Here is a 22,367-nt window from a genome sequence, read left to right on the forward strand (position 1 = left end):
GCAGACCACATCTCATATTTCAAGTCATAGTGGAAAACTGACCTTGAACAAATACCTTAATATCGTTTAAAAATACTTTTAATTTCAGGACACCTGGGTGGCTCAGTTGGTTAAGCCTCTGTCTCTTGATTTTGGCTCAGGTCATGATCTCATGGTCGTGAGACTGAGCCCGGGGCTCTGTGCTGGGCGTGAAGCCTACTTAAGTTTCTCTCTCTTCCCCTCTTCTCTCTCTTGGTGAGCACACGCGTGCACACTCTCTCAAAAAGGAAATTTTTTAAAAAAACTTTTAATTTTGAAGTAATTTTATTAGATTTACATAAGTGTTAGAAAATAGTGCAAAATTCCTTTATATCTTTTGTCCATCTTTCCCTAACTTAATATCTTATAAAATCATGGTAGATCTAGCAAAACTAGGAAATTAATATTGGAACAAAACTTTAAACTATGGACTTTATTCATATTTTACTAGTTTTCTAACCAATATTAGCATCAATGTTTTCATCTTTAAAATGGATATAATGTCACCTACCTTGTAGGGTGTATATAGGTAAAATCTCTGAGACACAGTGAAACCTCAATAGTATTTGTTATTTTGTCACTGCTGTTCTTTATGCATTACAATTGTTGTTATAGAAATGGGCCAAACATCTGCCCAACAAGGTGTGTACTCCCTGGTACACAGTATGTGTATTGTGACTTAGGTTCAGTCTCTTCAGTCTCGGATGAAGATGTGGAGCAGGTGGGAATTTCTCCAATCAACAGAAAAGGGCGCCCCCACGTGGTGGCCACAGAGAAGGCTCAGTGCGCACCACCATTCCTGGGCTTCCCCCAGCCAGTCTTAGATAATGGAGCTCATCTCCTTCAGATTGGCCAAGACAGTCAGCAGAGACTTAATGTCTTTAAGATGCCAGCGTGGGCTAATTTATGATGTTATTTCACAAGTTCTCTGGAGGAGGAAAAAGACTACAGAGAGAAGTCACATTTCTTTTGGAACAGAATGCGGCAGAGAAAATCCAGATCATGGTAATGATGCTGGGAAAAGTGCTGGAGTCCAGCTCCAGCAGGTCCAGACGTCCCTGAACGGATGGACGGTGTCGGCACGAGAGAGCGATGAGACAGCCACGAGTTTCTTTCCTGATCGCCAGGCAGGGATCTCTGCTTTGTCTGCTTTGGTGTCTTTTTTTTTTTTTTAATTGATCAAGCAATAAAATGACATCAGAAAATAGAAATTGTTTACAGTGACTAATTCTTAGTGAGAAGAAGCTTTAATCACCGAAAGTGTACAGAAACAAGTTTTACAGAAGTATTTTTTTTAGAACCATCCCATTTTATTCTTGGCACCTGGATTAAGAAAGTAACAAACCTGTCTTATTTTGTACAGGTTGGTTTTTTTTGCCAATAATTATGACTTCGCTTTTTAATTAACAAGTTACAACCAAATCATGTAACGTTCTTACAGTGAAGTCAAGTAAATTTTATAACCAAGAATATAACAGGATGTTTTTAGTAGAAAACAGGATAACATACATATTATTTAAATTAGCAAAGCTAAGATTAAAACATAGGTTAAGTTGTATATAGATAGGCTAAGAGTTATTGTGGTTGGCTTATAAACTACAAGAGAAAAAAAAGTTTGTTAACAAGTTGCTTGAGAAGGCCCCTTTTTTTGAGGTAAGCACGATGGGGGCCCTGTGTGTGTTGGCCTTGGACCTGGGTTTTCCACATCTTATCCATCCTCATAACTGGAGTCAGTACAAGGGAGGATATTTGTAGAATGTGGACCTTGGGAGGGGATCATGTTCTGACGTTGTCTTCTACTTCTAATCTCCAATTTAGGCTCCAATTCTCTTTGGACCAGACTCAAATGGACTATGTATTTGACCTTGTTTTTATTTCTTACTTCCAAATTAGGCTCCTTTTCTCCAGGCCAGACTCAAATGCAATTTTTGTGTTTTTAACCCCTTCAAGTCTATATTTTGGGTTTGCAAGGCTCATTAGAAGAGCCTTTTGTCAAGCATCTATAGTGTTTTGATCTAAAATCTCTTATGTAGCGATAGGAAAGTGTTTTTTCTTATGGGGTAGCTGTGTGGGGAATATCGGTCTGATTTGGAATACTGTAATGCCTAATTAATGATAGCAGGCTTAATTTCACATGAGCAGTAGTAGCAGAAGGAGATACCAGTTTCGCCTCTCATGGCAGGTTCTGTGCAAACATCTGCCATTTCCTCACTGTGACTGTGTCATCCAGCAAGGCTGATGCCGCTCCCAGCAGAGAAGGGAAAGCTTTAAAGTCCACTCTTTTACAGAGCTTTTTCACAGAGATAGAGAGTATCTCTGGGGTGAGGGGGTGAGTAGTGCAAAATCAGAACAAATGAAAGGGGGAGTCACAGAAGACAGTCTATTTTCAGAGACAAGCTGTGGCAATAATCAAAATATTATTAGGCATATGTGTAATCAAGTGTATGTACAGTAAAAAAAAAAACAACCACAAAGCATTTGGACATTGGAGAATGGAAGAAACTCAGTTGCAGTGGAAGTGTGGACTGGGTAGCCCACCTGCAGAGCAGTGTGGAAGCCGTAGGTCGCATTAAGAATAATTATACCCTAAAACTCAGACATCTTATTCCACACTGCTTATGGTGGATGAGATTGGATAAGATTGAAAAATGGAAATAAAAGGAAAAAAAGAAATAAAACAAAGGGGTCTTGGAGACTGATGATATTAGTGGGCCACGAGTTGAGCACTAGGATGGCCTTTGCAACGAGAGAGAATTTGAGAGCATTCTAAAACTCTGCAGCTTACATTTTAATAACGTTCTGGGTAAACAAACTACAAGTCCAAACTTTCCCAGTATATATGGATATTTTCATGGCTCTCTTCTTAGCCCACTATCTTCTAGGGCTTTTTCCAAGCACCTGAGGGAGAGCAACATTTAGATGGTCTTTGGTAATATCGTAAGGCAGTAGCTGCCTGTCTCCATAGTAACACTCTAAATAGATTAATTTTTATAGATCTGATGTCAAGGCAGTGAAATCACTGATACTTTTTGGCAGCTCTTAATGGCAGAGCTCATTAAGTAGGTTTTCACTCTTACACGGGAGAGAAAGGAATAAAGGCAAAACTGATATCATACTACATTCAGAAGAAAAATGATCATTGTATGTCGCCTGGCCAAGACTTACTGAATGAAAAAGAATAATAATGTTTTAAATTAATTATAAAGGTAAAATCAGAGCATGGCTCATGACTTCCTGGTTTGAGTAATGGACAGTATTTTTAGAACTATTTTCTTTAAATAGTTCTGAGAAATATCCTGTTATTCTAATTGAAGTCTTCTCCTTAAGAGCTAATTTTGAGGTGTCTAATGTAAATGGAGAGTCCTATTATTTTTATATCGCTAAATTTTTCTATAATAAATGCTAGTTCTATTATCAAATGTTTTTAACATAGTTATAAATAAATCAGATGAATCACAATGTGGTTGGAAAGATTCTCTCAATATAATAGTTTAAAAGGCAGACTCTAGAACAATGCACATTAATTAGTGCCATTTTTTTCATTAAAGTATCTGTTCATAGGTTCTTAAAGTTTTTGAAAGTATTTAAACAAAATGCTAAGATTGGTCATAAATGGATAAATTTTTGATTGTATATAATTTGTAATATTTTCTCTAGTAAAACCTTGATTATTTGTATACAATTTTCTTTTTAGAAATTTAAAAATTTACCCTTTAGAAAGTAAAAGGCAAGACATATTTAAAGCATGGTCACACACATAGGATAGCATTGCTAAGAAGTTCTGTGATATATGTCTTTAAGAGTAACAGTAGGAAGACTTTCACAATTTCTTGTTAAGGTTAAAAATAGTATGAGAAATACACTAGGATGCTTTTAAACACATTATGTCATTCTATGGGAAGTGGAGAGATCTGTCCAAAAGAGCTTACCTTAATATTTTGATAAGATACATAGTAACAAACTATTGTAGATGAACATTATGCACATAGACAAAACTGGCATGTATAGGCCTGTTTATTGTACAAGTTTGCATAGTTTATTTTTAAGTAACAGAAATTCTGACCCAGTGTGGCTACAGAAATAAGTGCCGAGATAAGGTGGACTCAGGGGTTCATTGATACAAATGTACTAATATAGGCATCAGGGGCTCTGGTCTTTTCTGTCCCTGGGCTCTACTGTCTTTAATGTAACTTAACCTACATTAACTTAACAACCTTAACTTTCTTCCTCAGGCGATTGTAGAAAAGCTTAAGCAGCCCCAGGCCTGGTAACCCGATAGAACAGAGTCCAAAAGCGTCATGTTGTCCAATTCTTGTAGTTGTGTTTTGGACTTGAAGCTAAACTTTCTAAGAAGTGACCAGAAAACTCTCCCACATCTAATTTGCCTTTTCTGAATCAATCTAAGAGTAGGCATGATATCCCCAAATGTATCACTTACATAAAATCATAGTTGAAAAAATTAGAAAACCATAGGTTAGTAAGATGAATTCATGATAGTAAGGTTATTTCCAGTTTGGGCTATAATAAACTTTTCTGTACGTTTCTCCTTGGGCACATATATTGGTAGTATTAGAACTGATAGATATCTTTTCTTTTTTTAATAGTTTGTTGTCAAATTGGTTTCCATATAACAAACACCCAGTGCTCTTCCCCACAAGTGCTCCCCTCCATGTCCATCACCCCCCTTGCTTTCTCCCCTCCCTCTTCAGCCCTCAGTTTGTGTTCAGTTTTCAAGAGTCTTTCATGACTTGCTTCCCTTCCTCTTCCTGACTCTTTTTCCTCCCTTCTTTTCCCCCATGGTCCTCTGTTAGGTTTCTCCTGTTAGACCTATGAGTGAAAACATATGGTATCTGTCCTTCTCTGCCTGACTTATTTCACTTAGCATGACACCCTCAATTTCCATTCATGTTGCTATGAATGGCCAGATTTCATTCTTTCTCATTGCCATGTAGATTTCCATTGTATATATAAACCACATCTTCTTGACCCATTCATCAGTTGATGGACATGTAGGCTCTTTCCATGATTTGGCTATTGTTGACAGTGCCGCTGTGAACACTGGGGTGCATGTGCCCCTATCCAAGCAGATATCTTTTCAATGTTATTCATTCTAAACTGTCCACAGAGTGATTGAAATAATTTCACTCCATTTTGCATTGCATAAAGACTCCGTTGCTTCATATTTTCACAAACACTTGCTAAAACTACTTTTAACCATTTGTTTTATTTGCCTAGATGTTAATGAATACAAATATATAACTTCCTTTATTGTCCATTTGTTTCTTTGTTTTAATTTTGTGATGTATCTCTTCAACCTTTTTACACATTTTGGATTGCTTTTCCCCCCTTTGTTAGTTTCTTTCTATTTTCTAGATTCTAGCACATCTTTATACTATCTTTTGCAAATCTCCTTAATGTCGTATTTTAAATTTATTTTTAATTTTAAAAAATTGAAGTCATCAGAATTCATGTTTTTGGCATACAGATTTATGAGTTTTAAACATGTGCAATTTTTGTAACTACTCCCACAGTGTAGAACAATTCTGACATTCCAAAGAATTTCCTGGTGCTGTCTTTTGTATTCAGATCCTTCTCTCATCTTTGACCCTTGGTAACAACTGATCTATTTTCTATTTTTCTATTTTTGCCTTTTTCTGAATGCCATATAAATGAAATCTTATATATAACTTTCTTGAGTCTGGTTTCTTTCATTCAATTTAATGCATTTAAAATGCATCAATGTTGTATCAATAATTCATTCTTTTTTTAAAAAATTGCTTAGTAATATTCTATAGTATGGATTTATCACAGCATGTTGATCCAGTCACTTGTTGAAGGACATTTATGTTGTTTCTGATTATAGGCATACCTCATTTTATTGTGCTTCACTTGATTGTGCTTTGCAGATACTGCAGATTTTTTTACAGATTGAAAGTTTGTGGTGACCTTGCTTTGAACAAGTCTATTTGGTGCCATTTCTTTAACACCACGTGCTCACTTTGTGACTCTATCACATTTTGGTACTTTTTGCAATATTTTGAACTTTCATTATTATTATATTTGTTACGGTGATCAGTGATCAGTGATTTTTGACTTACTGAGAGCTCAGATAATTGTTAGCATTTTTTAGCAATACAGTATTTTTGCTTTTTAATTTTAATTTTATTTATTTTGAGAGGGAAAGAAAGAGACAAGAAGATGGGGTGCAGGGGAGAGAAAGCACACAAGGAGGAGAGGGGCAGAGGAAGAGGGAGCAAGAATCTTAAGCGGCTTCGCGTCCAGTGCAGAGCCCCATGCAGGGCTTCATCTCACAACCATGAGATCATCACCTGATCCCAAACCAAGAGTCGGACGCTTAACCCACTGAGCCACCTAGGCACCCCAAGTATTTTTAAATTAAGGCGTGTGCACTGTTTTTTTAGACATAATATTATTGCACACTTAATAATCCACACTATAGTGTAAACGTTACGTTCATATGTGCTGGGAAGCTAAAAAATTTCGTCAACTCTTGTTATTGCCATATTTGTAGTGATCTGGCACTGAACCCACAATGTCTCTGAGGTGTGCCTGTACTGATGATTGCAGGTAATGATCCTATGGGCACTCATGCACAGGTGTGTGAAAATGTTCTCAGTTCTCTATGATAAACGCTTTGAATTGGAACCGCTGGCTCATATAAGTGTATGCCTAACTTTTAAGGAAACGTAAATACCTTTGATGAAAAGAAGTTTATAAATATGAATTTTGGATGTTATGATTGGTGTTTTTGTATGTCTTGCTTAATAAATTCTTCCCTTCTCTGAGGAGAAGAGAGATATCATGGAGATATTCCCTTACATTATTATCTAAGTGCCTGGCAAATGCTGGTTTTTTCATTTAGATCTATCAAGCACCTGTAACTGATGCACAGGCCTTCAAGGTCATCAGCTGCTTAAGCATTCTGGCAATATGTAGGCTATTGGTTTGGTTTTATTTTTCAGCTATTTTTCTACAAAAATAATTCTATAATAATAACTTACTGCTATTTTTCTATAATAATTTTCAATAATAATAATTTCATCTAATGTTAAAAACTATTTTAAAAGAAAAACACCGTCAAAACAAATTGGAGTGAACCTCACAATATTATTGTCATAAAATTGAGTTGAATGCATAGATCTTATACGCAGCTTGCTTTTTAATTGTTTTTAGTGTGAATGGAATGATAATAGATACATAGCTTTACTTTTCAAAGTAGGCAGTAAAAAACATCATCTTCCCTTTGTATTTTTCCCCCCAAAAAATAGTATTAATAAAACATTACACAAGTAAGAAAGTTAGCAGGAGTAGAGAAATACGATCTTGATTGAGATTTGAAACAAAATCATGCAACATCAAGTTGCTTGACCATCGCCCTTGAAGGAGTTAAGCTGAGGCTCCCGGGGGCTCAGTCGGTTGAGCGTCCGACTTCAGCTCGGGTCATGATCTCGGGGTTCATGAGGTCGAGCCCCGTATCACACTCTGTGCTGACAGCGCAGAGCCTGGAGCTGCTTGGGATTCTGTGTCTCCCTCTCTCTCCGCCCCTCCCCCACCACGCATGCTCTCCCTCATTCTCTCTCTCTCTCTCTCTCTCTCCCCTTCTCTCAAAAAAAATAAACTTTAAAAACATTTTAAAAAGAGTCATCCTGTATGAGCTTGGTTTACTACAGCAGAATCTTTCCTAGTTTTTTTATGAAAAAATTTTATGGCCTTATTCTTCAGAATATAAACAGCAAATGTTAGAGGCTCTTTCCATGAAATATGTTGAGGGCCATTGTTGACACCTTCCCACCAGAATGTTATGGATCTTATCTTAAGCCTGTTTGGGGGTCTGTACTACTTCCTGAATACATGCTTCATGGATTCAGGCTTCTGACTCCCACCATTGACTTTACTCTGTTGGTGACAGCTGTCAGGAAAAAACAAAAACAAAACGCACAGACAGGAGGATCTGATGTTCCTATGAGTAGGCCTGAGTAAAACTAACCTCCTCAGCAAGACTTCTGAGTTTAAATCGGCTTTTATGATGGCATGAGGATATGAGGACACAAGCTGGTGAAAACTGGTTTAGCTCCCAGTGGTCACTGGAAATGGATGCCCGCCCTTGCCTTTCAGAAAGGGAAGGAGAAGAAAGATTGGCATCATGCTTTTTTTTCTGACTCTTCCTTTCTTCCTTCCCTGCAACCAAGTTAAGCTAACAATGTGTAACTTTTTATTTTGAAGTAAGTCAGTTTTAATTTTGATTAAGTCCAGTTTATCAGTGTATTTCTTTCATAGAGCCTACATCTGGAATTATATCTAAGAAATCGTGCACTAACCCAAGGTCTCAAGTATTTTTCCTTTTATAGACTATGCTGTATTATTAGACTCTCTGTTCTGTTCCTTTGATCCACCTTGATGCCAGTACTGTACAGTCTTGCTTTCAGTAGCTTCTGAAATCAAGAATAATTAGTCCTCCAATTTAGTTCTTTTTCACGTTTATTTTGGCTCTTCTAGGTCCATTGAATTTGCTTGCGGATTTAGAATCATTTTGTCAATTTCTCCAAAAACTTTCTAAAATTCTAATTCAGATTGCATTGATTCCACAGATCAATTTAAACAAAATAGATGTTCAGAAAATGTTTACTTTCGTAATCCATGAACAAGATATCCTTCATTTATTTTGGTTTTCCTTATTTCACCAGTGGTTTCTAATCTGAAGCATTCAGATTATACGGGACTTGTGCGCGTTTTGTCAGATTTATCCCGAAGGATTTCTTATTTTTGTCATTCTTACGAATGGTTTCTTTTTTAAAATTTCAATTTCGGGGGGCGCCTGCATAACTCAGTTCATTAAGGGTGGAGCTTCAGCTCAGGTCATGATCTCACTGTGATTCTGAGGCCCTGTGGAGGGTTCAGGGGTGACAGCTGGGAGCCTACTTTGTATTCTGTGTCTCACTCTCTCTCTGCCCCTCCCCCACTCACATTCTCTCTCTGTCTCTCAAAAGTAAAGAAACATTAAACAAAACTTGAAAATTTCAATTTCTGATCGTTCACTTCTACCTTATCAATATATACAATCATATCCATTGATTTTTAGGTTTCATATTAATTTGGGATATGTTGATAGTGTTTGTTAAGATGCCTTCTTCAATAGCAGTTACTATTCAAATGCTGAGAAGAGGATTTTCCTATTTTACCTAAACTATTAAGGATTTTCCCTTTGTCTTTTATTGTCAGCAATTTGAATATGGTATGCCCGTGTTTTTGAATATGTGCATGTGTGTGTATTTATTCTATTGTTCTCTGAGTTTCTTACATCTGTGATTCCATATCTGTTATTATTTCTGGACAATTGTTCCTATCATTTCTTCAAATATTTCTTTTTCCCTGTTCTATCTCTTGTCCCCTTCTGGAATTTAATTATGTGTATGTGAGGACATTTGTCATTTTCTTACAGCTCTTGGCTATTTCGTTCTGTTTTGGGCATTCTTTTTTAATCTTTGTATTTTGGTCTGGGCTATTTCTTTTGACCTATCTTCAAGGTCACCGATTCTTTGGCCCTGCTGATTCTACAGATGACCCCGCTGAGGACATCTTTCCTCTCTCTACTATGTTTTATTGCTAGCGTTTCCACTCGATTCATTCCTGTCGTTCCATCCCTCTGGAAAGTACCCATCTGATCTTGCACGGTATTCACCATTTCTGTTTGAACCTTTACTAAATGAATCATAATTATTTAAATTCTTTTTCAGGTAATTCTAATATCTGTGCGTTATCTGAGTCTTGTTGTTGATTAATTTTCTCTTAGCAAAAACTGGTTTTCTTACATTTTTCATGTCACGTAAACAGTGGAGTCAGGTAAATGTTTAGTTTGGAAATGGGCCTGAGTTCTTTCTACTAGGCATTTAGCGTGAGATTGCATTAGTCTAGTTGCAGCGTGATTGACATTCCTTCTCGCTGTGCTTATCCTTGGTGCACAAGCTTCATAATTCTCTGCTGACACCTGGTGCTCAGGATGGGGGCCGATTTGCTGGAGGATTTTTCTCAAATTATGCTCTGCCCTCAGTTTTAGTTTTTTGCTTGTTCTGTGCCTCAGAAAAAACTCATCTTTGCAGCTTTGGAGCAGGATTCGATCATTACTTGTACTCCAGACTTATTAGCCTAATGGTGGAGAGTAGCTAGGGGCCGGGAGGGGCTTGGTTCCCTGATATTCTCAGTCCTGGGCGGGTCCCTGGGCGCCAGGGCTGTGGTTCTCTAACTGTGGTCCTGGGCCCAGAACCTATTACTGCCTCATTTTCATGGCAGTAATTCCACCAGGGCAATTTTGTTCTCCTCCTCTCCTCCAACCAAGACACATTTGGTGATATCAAAAGGCATTTTTGTTACAATATTTTAATGTTTATTTACGTTGAGAGAGAGACAGAGACAGACAGAGCATGAGTGGGAGAGGGACAGAGGGAGAGAAAGACACAGAATCTGAAGCAGGCTCCAGGCTCTCTGAGTCCTTAGCACAGAGCCCAAGGCGGGGCTCAAACCCACAAACCATGAGCTCATGATCTGAGCCAAAAAGTCAGACTCTTAAAGTCAGAACCACACAGCCGGCCCTCAAAAGACATTTTTGTCTGCCCAAACTGGACAGAGCTTTAAACATCCTGCATTGCAGAGTACAGCCTTCCGCCAACAAAAATTTCTCTGCCTCAAAATATCAAATAGTGTTGAAGTTGAGAAACTTCCCTAGGGGGTAGAGGGATTTTTATGTTTCTTTATTTCTGTTGCCTTCCCTCAGCTGAAATGCGTTTTCACGAGGTCCGTAAGGGCTATAGTTATATTATTATTTGTTTTTCTTTTTACCTTCTTCCCACTTAGATTAAGGCTTTTGTTTTATAAAGGAGATTAAGGTGAAGATTCCAAATAGTGTTTCTTATCCTTCTGGAGCATCTTTATTCCCAAGATGGTGTCCCGTCACGTGGCAAGTGCAGAGAGTAAGGTTTGCAAGAGTGATGGAAGCCTTCCCCACATCCTTCAGGGGTTCCTGCCGGCCGCATTCAGCCTCCACCAGTTCACCACCAGTTTTAGCTGAATGCTTCTTACCCCTTGCCTGGCAGGGCCCCAGGAAGAAGTGTTCCCGTTTCATCCAGTCTCTCCCTATAGGTCCCTGTCTTCCCCTAGAATTAGGGTTAGTGGGTGCTCTGCTTCCTCAGCTCTCTTGTGGGATCAAAGAAATTCATGAACTTGCAATTGGCCTGAATTTACTTTTATTTTAAAGGCAGGAGCCATATTCTTTCTAGTTCTCCATTCTCTCTGGAAATTACACCATAATGTTTCTCCATTAAAATTAAACAGCAAGGGATATATCTTCCTGAAGCAGATAACCCCACTTCAATATTTTGAAGTTTGTTTTTGACATAAAAGCATTTCAAATGACATTTATCTTCCTGCATTTCTTTTCTCTACTATTTGCTTGAATAAATAAGTAACTTAACACAAGATTAATTTTAAATAATGTTCTCTTTGTAAAAACATCCCTTGATATTTATACCTAGTTAAGAACATAATAATAGTATATTCATGTATTATGGTTGTTTTCAAATTCTGCAATGTGAAAACTGATCTAACAATATCTACTAATTCTGCCCTTTTATGCATTTCATTGATCACTACTGACACCACACATACTACTATACCATGTCTGTCACTCAGGAGTAGCTGAAAACTGGATGGCTGGAGGAGTAACTCTTTGAGAAATGTTCAGAGTATCAGAAATTTCTCTATTTTTTCCTCACCTCCTTGACCTAGAAAGATTCAAAAAGAGATTGTAAAATAGATCGATAACAAACACTTTTCTCTTCCTAATGAGTTCTAAGCATGCTTGAAAGGAACAAGGTCGGAAAGGGGAACAAGAATGAAGACATTCTCCACAAGGTTAAAATGAAGACATTTCTACACAAGGGTTAAAAACTCTGAATTCGTTTTCTCTTTTCGCCTCTTCTCCACTCCCCTTCCTTTCCCACATCTTCCTCCTTGTTTCACTTTTCCCAAAGACTGAACTGAAATGTTTTGATGTTCTCTGCTTCATAAGGAAAAGTAATTTCTTTTCACTTCTTTAATTATTTCAAAATCATTAATAATTCTTGTAAGTGTGTTTAAACATGAAATTGAATGCAATATTGCTACTAATTATATTTATTCAGCTGAAATTCTCTGTGTGGGAAGAACTCACTGTCAAAAGGGGAGAATGATGAATCACTGTGGGAAGGCTGAAAATTGTCTAAATCTCTCAGAATGTCATGACCAAATTAAGGTTTAATTAAAATGTGGAAGGAAGGAAGGAAGGAAGGAAGGAAGGAAGAAAGCAAGGTCACCTGATACTGAATCTTAGAAAAACTGTTTTAGAAAATAACTCTTTGTGATATTAGAATTCGGTATTTTAGTCTGTTTTCTAATCCACATGTTATAAACTTGAATTTAAACTGTAATGGATGTTGCCTTTTTCACAACTAGAATACCAGGCATATCCTAAGTTTTATTTTATTTTTTTTAATTTATTTAATTTAATTAATTTATTTTTTGAGAGACAGAGAGAGCGTGCGCTAGCAGGGGAGGGTCAGAGAGAGAGGGAGACACAGAATCTGAAGCAGGCTCCAGGCTCTGAGCTAGCTGTCAGCACAGAGCCTGATGGGGAGCTCGAACCCACAAACTGTGAGATCATGACCTGAGCCGAAGCCGGACGCTTAACCGACTGAGCCATCCAGGCGCCCCATATCCTAAGTTTTATTCCTAGAAATATTCTCTACCACCAGTTTAATGTAATTCTCTTGACTCAATTGGTTGATAACGTCACCGAATATTCCCAGCATAAGGTTAGGGCACTTACAGTGAGGTGGCCATGCAATAAAAGCTGTGTTCTCTCCTGCCCCACTCTGTTCTCACACAAACTACAAAGCAATGAGGTGAAGAAACTGAAGGAACGTAAGATGATCATCACATTGTAGATCTCAGTAGTAGGGAACTAACTAGTTAACCCGAATGAACCAAAACAATAGTAGCTTTAGCTGTTTAAAATACAAAGTATTTTAAGGTCAATGTATTTTATTTTGTATGTTAGAGCAAGTATAATTTGCAAATAAGCGTGCATGTGCTCAATACATGTACGTTGCATAACCTCTGGCATGCAGGAGAGGATTTTAAATATCTACCCATGGATAAGAAACTGTTTCTCAATAACTCCATATCTGAAAATATGCCTATAGGAGTGAGGCTGAATATTCTATCAAGCATTTTATACCTTGTTAGTGTAAAAGTACTTAATGAAATTTTAAAATAGGTCACTGGAGATGAACTTGTTATTAAACTCCAATACTGACCGTCAGACACTAATTGGGATATGTTGGGTTTTCTGAAATTATTAAGTATCTGAGACACGTTCAGCCAGCAAAACATTTATTTATTCAACATTTGCTAGATGCCAGACACTACTGTGGGCATTTTGGAGGTAGCCACCAACAAATGGATAAAAATCTCTGCCTTTAAAAACGCAAGGCTGGGGCTAGGGTGAACCCCGCCAATTAGCTGTCACACCAATCTAGCAAGACTCTGTGAGCATCTCCTTAAATGTCACAATCCAAATGCCTTGTTTGGTTAAGAGCTCACCTTAGACAAGCCCTATGTCACGAACCTTATATTCTACAGGGGAAACTGGAAGGTTAATAAGAAAAATATGTGGCATTGTTTCCTTTTTTTTCTTTTTAAAAACTTTAATTTCATTTAGTTAACATACTGTGTTATATTAGTTTCAGGTGCAGAATATAGTGATTCAATAAATATATGGGGTTTTAGATTATGATAAATGCTATAGGGCAAAATAAAGTAGGAAAATGGATGGTAAGATTTTGGGGTGGTGGCAGAAGGAAAGTTTGCAATTTCAATTCAAAACGTCCAGGGATCTTCTGTGTGAGATAGCGGTAGTTGGGCAAGCCTGAAATAGGAAAGGTAGCAAATCATGTGGAGACCAGAGGAAGGCATTCTAGACAAAGTAACAGCAAATACAAGGGGCTGGGGTACAAACTGACCTAGTATTCTAGAACAACAGAGAGGAAGCCAGTGGTTGGAGTGAAGTGAGCAAGAGAGCTACAGGGAATCAATGATAAGACTGGGCCTAGGTCAGAAAAACATTAGAGCACTTTGAGGACTCTGGCTTTTATTCTGCATAATATAGAGAGTTCTGAGTTAAGGATTACCATGATCTAACCTATTTACCTGTAGTGCTCTGTGCCTGTCTACAGAAAAGACATTAAGGTTTCAGGTTCCAAGTAGTGAGATCAGAGAGACGTCTACAACAACACAGGAAGTGAATGGATTCTGGATATATTTTGAATGTAAAGATTTGCTGTGGGTTGAATTGGAGGGAGAAAAAGAAATAAAGACATCATGGATGACCCAAGGTTTTTGACTTAAAAACCAGAAGAATAACGTTGTCATTAACTGGCAGGCAAAGGCTGCTCAATTAGTAAGCTGTTAGTTTTGAGATGTGGATTAGACATCCTTAGGTGTCAAATAGTTGATTTTCTTTAAGAACGTGGATTCTCTTTAAGGCCGTCCTCCAGTAAAAGAGAGTCTTTTGAAAATCAAAACCCAAACAAAAGCTGCCACGGCCCAAACTCACATCTCACAAAGAGGTCTCCCCATTCAAAGAAAACCAATAGTATGAAAAAATATGTGGAATCAATGAAAAAAGCTGTGAAGAAACTTGAGCAAAAGGCAAGTGAAGACAATGAATTGCAAGAGAACCACTAAAGAGAAAAGAGGAAAACATCTGATAAATAATTCTCTATAGTCACTCCCAAATTAAATATATCCAGAAAAATCTCTACAAAGGCGCAGTGAGGTTGAAAGGAAAGATTAGAAGACAAGAAGAAGAAGAAGAAAAGCAAACTAGACTGGATGACAGTGAGGAGGAAAGGATGTAAAGCAAAAAACATTTCATAGGCAAAGTCGTATTAGAAGGAAGGAATACATTACAATGCAATTAGAGTAACAGTAATCAGGATTGAAGACATTTCACAACTCAGTAAGGTAAAGAACATGTGCAGAATATAAATTATGAAAATTATGTATTTAAAAGATAAAGAGGTTCAGCATTAACCTAACTGATTTTCCCAAGATAGAAGCATGAAAAATTACAAACCAAAGATATATGGAAAAAACCTTTCCCTCACATACACATGCATTCTTTAGATCAAAAACTTTCTATTCTTTGCTGCAAATATAGACGGAAAATAATACCGAGATAGATGTGTAAAGTTTACTACAATTCAAGAATCTTAGAATATCAAGGCAGGAAAATTTAGTCATGAAGAAAGGAGAAAAAAATTTCTCTAGGAATAATCATATTATGAGAAAAGAGTGGAGTGATGTTTGTAAAGAGATCTAGGTAGGGATGCCTGGGTGGCTCAGTTGTTGAGCATCCAACTTTGGATTGTGTCATGATCTCACAGTTCGTGAGTTCGAGTCCCACATCAGGCTCACTGCCGTCCGCATAGGGGTCACTTCACATCCTCTGTCTTCCTCTCTCTCTGCCCCTCCCATACTCATGCTCTTTCTCTCAAAAATAAACATTGAAAAAAAGATCTGAGCAGCAAGATATGCTCATATGTTCTTGACATAAAGACATGAGGTGTGCATTCTCAAACACTTAGGCACTCAGGAATACAGCATCTTGAACACTCATGAAAGCCTATTGGACCAAATCCAAATATTCAAGACACAAATGAGAACAAAAAACTCAAATATATTTGCTTCCTATTGCTGCTATCATAAATAACACCAACTTTGCAACTTTAAAACAGCACAAATTTATTATCTTCCAGTCCCGTAGGTCTAAAGTTCAAAATGAGGCTCCCTGGGCTACAATCAAGGGTGAGTGAAACTTCTAGCGATTCTAGGGAAAAAATCCATTTCCTTGTCTTTTCCAGAGACTAGAAGTAGCCTGCTCCTCTTGGCTCATGGCTGTTTCCTCTCTTCAAATCCAGCAGAACAGCGTTTTCAAAACTTTCTTATTCTCATCTGCCTGCCCCCGTGTTACTTCTAAGGATTCTTGAGATTAAACATCTTATTGTGATGATACAGGACCCACCCAGATAATCCAGGATCATCTCCCCATCTCAGGATCCTTAACTTAATCATATTTATGAAGTCCCTCTGCAATGGAAGGTAGCATATTCACAGGTCCTGGGGGATATAAGGTGGCTATCTTTGGGGGCCATTATTCTGCCTTCCATGTCCGTTAACGAGAAAGTAAAGGTCAGGTGCAAACACTGACTCTACCTCCTTAGGGAATGGGATAATGGAACTGTGGGTATCCGGGCTGCCAAATAGAATAGAATATGCATATGAATTTTTTTGACCTATAAAAATCATGAAATTATAAAAAATGGGATATGGAAGAAATTGTATAGTAATTGCTTTAGTGTTTAAAGTAGGAGTCAATAGTTAATATGTGAAGTTGAAATATGTTAATACAGGTTGCTTTAAAAATCAGAAAGCTTAGATACTTTAGTTCCTGAAATATCTTGCTGTGAAAATAATTTCATTTATTCATTTCAATTTTCTTTCGATGAATTCAAGTGCATTTTCTTTCACATTTTAAACAAAAATGGAGTGGGGAAATTACTTAAAGTAAAAAAGCTTTATTTCTCTTTATCCTATTTTTAGTATAAATACTTGTTTGAAGAAAGCTCTAATGATTTAAAAATTTTTACTTTTAATGGATTTGAAACTGTTTCTTTCACTCCTGTCTATATTGTTTGCTGGTAATGATACCATTTTATATACACATATATAATGAATGCAAAATGTATAAAATCCCCAAATATATACCCAGCTCTTGTTAAAACTGCAATTTTGTTTTTTAAAGGAATTGAGGAGATAGCCAACTTATTTTTTTAAGGCACAGATACATAAATAGCAATGATCTCTAACAAAATGTAAGCAGTAATTGCCTCTCAATGGTGGGATTTTGTGACCTTAATTTCTTATTTATACTTTCCCTTATTTCTCCCAGTTTCTATAACAGATGATATTCAAAATTAAAAAATATATATGTATAGGGGGACCTGGGTGTCTCAGTTGGTTAAGTGTCCAACTCTTGATTTCAGCTCAGGTTATGGCCTAGAGTAGTGGGATCAAGCCCTGAACTGGGCTCCATGCTGAGCATAGATCCTGCTTAAGATTCTCTCTTTCTCTCTCTCTGTCTCTTATTCTTTCTCTCTTTCCCCCTCCCTTCTCTCTCCCTCCCTTCCTCTGTCTCTCTCCCCAACTTGCACTCTCTCTCTTAAAAAAATATATATATTATACATGTATGAAAATGAAATGTCACTACCACATACCCACATATATGGATACATACATAAAAGCAACAATGTACTAATGGAGATATCAAAAATCCCTACATTATGGATATATACAAAAAAGGATAGCATAAAAATATTTCATATAAAATCTAAACCATAGCATCAAGGCTTTTTTGTTTTGTTTTGATTTGTTTCACTGATATATACATTTTATTTGCAGTATGTTTATTATTTTTATTAAAGTTTGAATTCGAGGGAAAAGAAAGGAAGGAAATCAGGAAACTGCAAAAAGAAATGATTCATGGAATAGGACAAGATCAAAGAGTGAAAGGGACAGATTAGCAGATAAGGAAAAAATACAGATGAATCATCGAGCTGACTCATCCATTGCTCTTGTTTTGCATTAGGATTTGGTAAAGTGAATGACAAACAGTTGTCATGAGTTAGATATTTTTATTCAAAAACCATTGGTTCATAAGTAAATTTCTATTAAACATTCCATTTAAGCTGAGATACTGGGGATGATAAACATGTCAACTACCCAACATTTTGCTATCCGTGTGGTTCCGTGACAAACACATGTTGCAACAATCATGGCTAACATGAACCATCGCAGTTCCAATCTCCATTTCAGTGACTCAGTGTCTTTTTTTTTAAATGTTTTATTTATTTTTTCTACTGAGAGAGACAGAGCATGAGAAGGGGAGGGGCAGAGAGAAGGAGACACAGAACTGGAAGCAGGTTCCAGGCTCTGAGCTAGCTATCAGCACAGAGCCCGACACGGGGCTTGAACCCATGAACGTGAGATCTGACCTGAGCCGAAGTTAGAGGACCAACTGACTGAGCCACCCAGGCGCCCCAGTGACTCAGTGTCTTAACATAAAGAGATACATTCATTGAATAAATTATTATGTACCAGTTGCGGTTCAGTGGACAAGTGAATCATTGGTGAACGAAGCAAAGGCTTATGTCCCTATGGAGCTTAACTCTAGTGGATGAAAACGGACTACAATAAAAAATAATTTAGACTATGTTCAAGGGAAGCAGTTTCCCTGGGTCATAAAAAGAAAAAGTAGAGTCATGGTGACTGGTCACGCTGGAGCAAACGGCGAACTAGAAAGTTTGTACCTTGCAACGAGACGATCAGCAAGTGCCCCTCGAGCAAACCTCAAGATTATGTAATTGCTAGTCAGGAAGCTATCTGGAGAAGAGTGCATCAGTCAGAGGGCACAACTAGAGAAAGACGTCTAATGTGAGAGTCTGATGGCTTGCTCCATCTAACTGTTTCAGAGTAAAATAACAAACAGGAGAGTGACAGACAAGGAAGCCAGTGAGATAAGTCAGATCATGTAGCGACTTCTAGGCTAAAATAAAGGCTTTAATTTAATTGATGGAAAAACAGTACCAAAGTTTTAGCAGAAAAGTAACATAACATGACTAGTTATGGTAGGATCATACTGGCCCGTATGTTGAAAAGAGACTGTGGAAGAAAAGGAGAAGAAGCTGAGGGCCTTCCCATGAGACTATTGTCGTAAATCCAGGCAATAGATGGTGGGGGGCTTAGTCTGATGTGCAAGTCGCGGACCTAAGGAGAACTGATAGGGTTACGGATATGCACCGAAGATAAAGCTGACAGGTGCGTTACATGTGCAATAGTAAAAAAGAGGAGTCAAGCGTAACCCAAATGTTTTCTTTTCAATCTCGAGTAACTGAAAAGATATGGGTTATGAATTCAAAACCAGTTTTTGAAGGAGAAAGTGACACAGTTTGGCACCTAGAGGGTGAAAGATATTCAAGGTAGCAGTAACAACAAGTGAAATAGCTCAAAACATTAATTAGAGCATCTAGGTGAGATTTAAACATCAATAACAGGGGGCGCCTGGGTGGCTCAGTCGGTTAAGCAGCCGACTTCGGCTCAGGTCATGGGCTCAGGTCACACTCTCACGGTTTGTGAGTTTGAACCCCACCTCAGGCTCTGAGCTGTCTGAACCTGCTTTGGATTCTGTGTCTCCCTCTCTCACTGACCCTCCCCCGCTCATTCTGTGTTTCTCTCTGTCTCAATAATAAATAAAACATAAAAAATTTTTTTTTAAAAAACAAGAGTAGCGGTTTTTTTAAGAAGCAATTTGTATGGGACCTCACACAATTGTTTTTATACTTTTTATACTCTACTTCCAAAACTGAAGTGAAACTGTAAATACCTAAAAGGATAGACACCTGGAAACAAGAAAGACAAGAATCAAATTTTTTAAAGGGAGATTCAAGAACGGAGGGATATAGCCAACCATTTTTCCACACAATGCTTATTTTGTCCAAAGACATATGCTGAGAGATGTGCTTTGATTTCTACCCCGGCTCAGTCATGGCCCCTCCTTCCCTTTGCTTGCTAATCCATATTTATGTTTAGCCAAATTTTACCTCCTTACCACATGGTAGAGATTTGGGGTTGGGATGAGGGTACACGTAGCCTCCTTTTCAGTCCAGCCACCAGAGTCCAGCACTACCTACTTGACATTGTCGATCAGCCAAACTGTGAAGTGAGCATCCAACAAAGGCACAGTCAATTAAAACAACATAAATTTGAAGTACAGAATTTTCTTCCGAAACCTTAGTGACTGCCCCTTCTATTGCTACCTGTCATCGGTCACAGCAGGCCAGCTCCACAACCACAGGGCAACCTCTGTACTTCTCTTAGGCTGATTTTAATGAAACCCTAACCATGGCCCCCGACAAACGTGAGTCCTCATTCCTAGAAATGTAATTCATTTTGTGACGAGGGATAAGTAAGACAAAGATGCGGGTCTGGGAAAGGTGGGATTTTTAGGTGCCAACAATATGAAAGCAGGAAAATAAAAACATGGCCACCAAAACAAAGACCAGCACCTTCAACTAGGACATTTGTGAGTCCCTATTCTGTACAGGAACTTCATCTAGATACTAGAGAGACCAAAAGTCTAAAACCACTCTAAGCCTTTAAGGAAAGGTATAACAAGAGAAATGTTAATAGGAACAAGAAAAATAAGAAATTAATGGTATAGAACACCAGACACAGGAAACTTTTAGGAAACTGTGTTTCTGTGTTCCTTTCAACCAGACAGCTTTTCATTTTATCTGCAGGGCACAGGTGACATTAAAAATTCGTTTGGTTTGAGCTCTTAAGAAGGACAGAACCAATTGAAATAAGAGTCTAAATGCATCACCAAAAAGACTTCACTTTCAGCTCCTCCTAGGCTGTTTTAGAACACTCTGATCTTTCTGTACTCTTATTTTTCACCAGTATTTCTTCAACCCAATAATATACTGAGCACCAAATACAATTCTAAAATCAGTGAGTGAGAGGTAAAAAAATTGACCTCAACCAACAGATTGTGCCTTCTCTCTAAGGAATCACTCTTGCAAGGAAGAACAAGACACTACTTTTAAAAATCACAATTTGAGGTGAGAAATGATTCCTTTTAACTTTGGCTTGAATTAGCTCTGCCTTGTTTGTGCTGTATTTTCTAAAGGTCTGGGGTCAAAATATATACATTTTTATTTTAATAAAATAAAATAGGTAATTTAATTTTAATAAAATAAACTTAAATAATGAATAAAATAGAAGCCACGTCCCCATGACCATTTTTCTTTGCTGTTTAATACAATTTCATTTTATGGGCTTGAGTATTAGAAACCAGCAATTTGAAGGTCTGTGTTGCTAAGAGACCAAGTCCTAGGTTGAAATAAAAAATGAGGCTTCTGTTTGCATATCTGTTACTGATTGCATAGGACTTTGTGGAAACCACTTACACATTCTGCACATCCTTTGGTTCAGAAAAATTATCTTTTTATCAACTTTCTGGCTAAAGTATAAAATGTAAAATTTTATTGTAGAGCAAGAAATGTAAGAATGTTATTGGTAAGAAGACGAAAAAGATGGCTTAAAAATTCCAAGATTATTTTGTCTGTGACATTGTGAGTCAGACATCCTAAAGCCTTCCCTATGTTCTTGAACTGTTTTAAGATATAATTCACATACCACCCAATCACTCACCCTATCTCAGGAAGCCACTAATTTACTTCTTATCTTTATAACTTTGTCTATTCTGGAAATTTTCTATCAATAGAATCATACAATATACAATCCCTTATGACTGGCGTCTTTGCTTAGCATTCAGTTTCGAGGCTGACCCATGTTGTGGCTTGTACTTTACTTCTTTTTATTGTTGGAAAATATTTCACTGTATGAATATATCCCCTTTTGTCTATCCATTGATCAGTTGATGGACATTTATGTTGTTGCCATCTTAGGCTATTATGAATAATGCTGCAATAAACAAGTTTGTATATGAACATATGCTTTCATTTCTCTTGGCTAAATATATAGCATTTAACTCTTTGAGGAACTGACAGACTGTTTTCCAGAGCAGCTGTACCATTTATATTCCTACCAGCAGTGTTAAGGGTTCCAGTTTCTCCACGTCCTCCCTAACACTTGTTATGTGTGTTTTTGCTTTGCTTTGTTTTGTTTTGTTTGTTTAGAGCCACTTAAGCGAGCATGAAGTGTTATCTCATGGGAGCTGGGTTTGCATTTCCCTGATGGCTACTAGCATTGAATATCTTTTCATATCATCTGTGAAATACAGAAATATCTATTCATATCCTTTTGTCCCTTTTAAATTCAGTTGTCTTTTTATCATTGAATTGTAATGGTTACTCCATGTTTTTCCAAGTTTACAATTCCTGTAACTCTTGGCATAGTTGGTTTTATTTGAGGTAGGGAAGCATCCCCTTGTTCCCATCAAGCCACCTTCTCCTGGATGTACATTTTCTGTCACAAAGTCCCTCCATTTAAAAGCAAGGGCCCCCATCATAAATGTAAGTTGAGGTTTCAGTCTAAGCAAAAATTTATATCTGGGGATGAATGAACCCACTTTAGATTGCCAGAAAATAAAAGCTATGCAGTCCATTATGCTTCTCCTATTTGCAGTAGATGCCAGAGAACTTAGAGATAATTACTTG

Source organism: Suricata suricatta, chromosome 3, assembly GCF_006229205.1.
Source record: "Suricata suricatta isolate VVHF042 chromosome 3, meerkat_22Aug2017_6uvM2_HiC, whole genome shotgun sequence".
Taxonomy (NCBI): domain Eukaryota; kingdom Metazoa; phylum Chordata; class Mammalia; order Carnivora; family Herpestidae; genus Suricata; species Suricata suricatta.